Raw genomic sequence first — 3540 nt, 5'->3', positions numbered from 1 at the left:
GTATCCCTAACATTTAAATCGTCCTATTTGTATCCTTAACGTTTATAAAAGTGATTCAATGTTATCCTACTATCAATTAAACTAACAAATCAGATTATATTTTTCAATTATTCTCACTTGGATGTATTCATTCTCAATTAGGTCTCACTTGGATGTGTTCACTTTTAATATTATACCCACTATTTGTGTTTAGATTCAATTATGTCCCTAGAAAAGTGAATTATGTAAATATTGTAGGAATTAGTTTCAACAGTTGATGAGCTATTTTTTGGAGTAGATCATTGATTCTATCCTAGACATTTGTATTCTAACTTCAAGAAGAGATTTTTAAAACTCAAACTAAAGTGCTCATGATGTGTAATTGACGGTAGGATAACATTGAATCACTTTTACAAACGTTAGGGATACAAATAGGACGATTTAAACGTTAGGGACACAAATAGGATTTATCCTAAACATTGAGGACAAAAACGATACTTTATTCTATATTATTTTATAGGCGGTGATAATTCATGCAAAAATTAATAATTTATCATGTTTATCAACTTAATTTATTGTAACTTGTAAGTTTCAAATTAAACTTTATGAGTTTAAGCAAGTCAAAATATTTGATTATGCATCATTATTTTTTATTAGATAACTAGTGTATGTTCACTACAAGAAAAAGCGTATTTTTTGACGCAAAATATCGACGGTTATCTCTCCCGTCGATATTTTTCGATGGCATGCTGTCGATATTTTAAAAAAAGATAATTAAAAATAAACTAACAAAATCGACAGCTTGGCCGTCGATTTTTTTTTTATGTTGCATTAACCCTTTTTTAACTATCGTCATAGTGTCGACGAATTGGGGGTGGAAATACTTTTATTCTAGAATCAATGGACGTGACGTCTATTTTTATATTTAAAATATCGACAAAGCTCTCGTCCATAAATTTGAACGGTCTAGATTTTTTTCTAAAATCAAATAAATGGTGTGGATTTAATGCATAAAATAGATGCAAAAGCCGTTGCTTTTTTTTTTTTAAATTAAAATCGACAATGATACCGTCGATTTTTATTGCTAGAAACACCATTCCCGCGTCCATTTCCCGCCTCCAAGTCCAGAAACACCATCTTACCCCAAATTCCTTACCAACCCTCATTTTATCCTTTTCTTTTCTGCATTCCTCACCAATCCTCGACTAAGTTTAATAATTCTTCAAAGCTGAGGGATTATTAGATGCTTCTCCACTTTCCATTTTGAATTTTCCTGGATCCTTCTTCCTTCACTCGGCACTCGCTCACTACTATATTCAATCCATGTTGTATTGATGTGAGTAGTTAGAGTTAGTAATAATGGCGGAGGTGCTTCAACAAGTCGCTCTCTGGCTGAGACACCAACATATTCAGTTGCTTCCATTATTACTGTTATGGTCTTCGTCTGCTTCGTCGTTGAGCGCTCCATCTACCGCTTTGGAAAGGTACTACAACTTTAGTTGCAGATTATGTGTATGATATAAGTGATTCAGTTACAGTAATAAATGTTACTTCATATTGCATAATGTGCTACGAAATAGATTATAGGCGGTTTCATATCTTAGGGTTGGTGAAGTGTATAAATGGAAGGGTGATTAACACAAGTAATTTGTTGAATCTTGTGAACGTATGAAGCTTCTTTTTCTTGGCTGTGCAGTGGTTGAAGAAGACAAGAAGGAAGGCTCTCTTTGCATCACTGGAAAAGATTAAGGAAGGTAAAACAAGCACTTTAATAATAATCTAAGGTTTTGAAATCTGTAATGGTCAAATTACACCATTGTCTTGTTGTTTTGCAATGCATGTGCATTATGCATTTTTTCTTGACATGATCAATGTAAAAAAGATGGAGGAGTGTTATCATATCAATTGTTTAATTGATAGTTTAATTTTTAATCTTCCTCAATTGCATTATTTGACTCGTGTAGAAGTTTCTAGTCTTACCGAATGAGATAAGGCCTAGTTAACTGTTGAATGTCCCACTCCCGCATTGTTGCCTTAGTATTGTAGTCTGTTCCATGTTATTTGCAAATTTGCATATTAAATAGACACCAGATTTTTACACTTTTAGTAGAACAGTTAATTTCATACATGCATGTTATATGTATACTGGACTTTGCCTTTCGTGATATTGAACTTTCAATACTCTCTTAACTTGCATGGATCCCGTTGCTACATGTTATATGTTATATTGAACATGTTAATTTCATACATTTTCCCATGTATACATTTGTGACATGATGTAGTAATATGGAAGGATGGCAATGTCTTTAATGTACTGTAAAGATGGTGCATCATGCACAAACGGTAAAAGATTGAATGGTAATTAATTTCATACCATGGTACCTTTTAATTTCATACAGATGGATTGCTTAGTGCATCAAACTAAGTTGTTACAGATTTATCTGATCAAATAATAGGAATTAGAACACCAACCACATAGGACTAAGAATATATACAATTCAATGTAGTAATTAGTAGTGTTTTTCTTGTCAAGTCATTATCCCTTATTTGGCTGTAAATAGAGCAACTCAGGCAATAGTATGATAGGATAGATAAGTAGAAAGGGAACTTAGCCCTCTATTTATAACTTCAGCAAATTCTCCTTTTAAGAAAACCAAGCGGGCCAAAGGTTAATGAGTCTAAATTTATTTGTCTACAACCAAAATCATATCACCCTAAACAAAGGCTACAATTGATCATAGTCTATATTAGAAAATCACAGCACTCTACCTTATGAAATTCTTAATTAGTTTCAAAATGCAGAAATTTAGATTGTTAATTGTTTAAAGGTACTTCCTCAAAAGATGTGTAACATAATGGGACCGTTTTAGCCATTTGACCTTTGATGTTACTAAGATCTGCATGTAAGCCTGAGCTGGCCTAGTTTGTTCCTGCCAACTGACAATATTTTAATTTCTTGTTTCACAGCTTTGCGAATTGTGAGTTACGACCAGTTATTATAGTTCACAAAGGTGAGGGCTTTTGCTTGCAAAGTAGACAACTTACAATCAAATTTAGGTAGAAAAATCATTTCACATGAATTTTATGTGTGCACATTTTGCAGTATTATTGGATCATGTATTGTGGGTAAATTTATTGTGGATGAATTTATTTTCTATTATTTATTCAATCTATTAACCAGAATTCATATAAAATTGCAGGCTCTTATGAAAAATTCAACTGATGCCATGAAGGAATCAAGGGTCCTTGAGATTTTACATTTAGTGAATTATCTGCGATATGTAATTTAGACAGACATAGTCATCTTGATTGTTTCTAATTTAACATATTGAAAGTTATTGGTGAGTTATCTGCGATATGTAATGTTATATTTGACAAATGAAAAATCTTACTTCCCCTGGGTTAGCACATTGAAGTTATTTAGTTTATGTAGTTGACTATACATATTCGAAAAAAGGATTTTTTTTTAATTCTTTTATGAATGCCAAAACTAGTTGTGCATTTTCATGAATTTATATGATTTTACAACATATTTAACATATGATGTAAGTTGCCATAGGT

Source organism: Arachis hypogaea, chromosome 19, assembly GCF_003086295.3.
Source record: "Arachis hypogaea cultivar Tifrunner chromosome 19, arahy.Tifrunner.gnm2.J5K5, whole genome shotgun sequence".
NCBI lineage: Eukaryota > Viridiplantae > Streptophyta > Magnoliopsida > Fabales > Fabaceae > Arachis > Arachis hypogaea.
Note: the sequence above shows the minus strand (reverse complement) of the source record.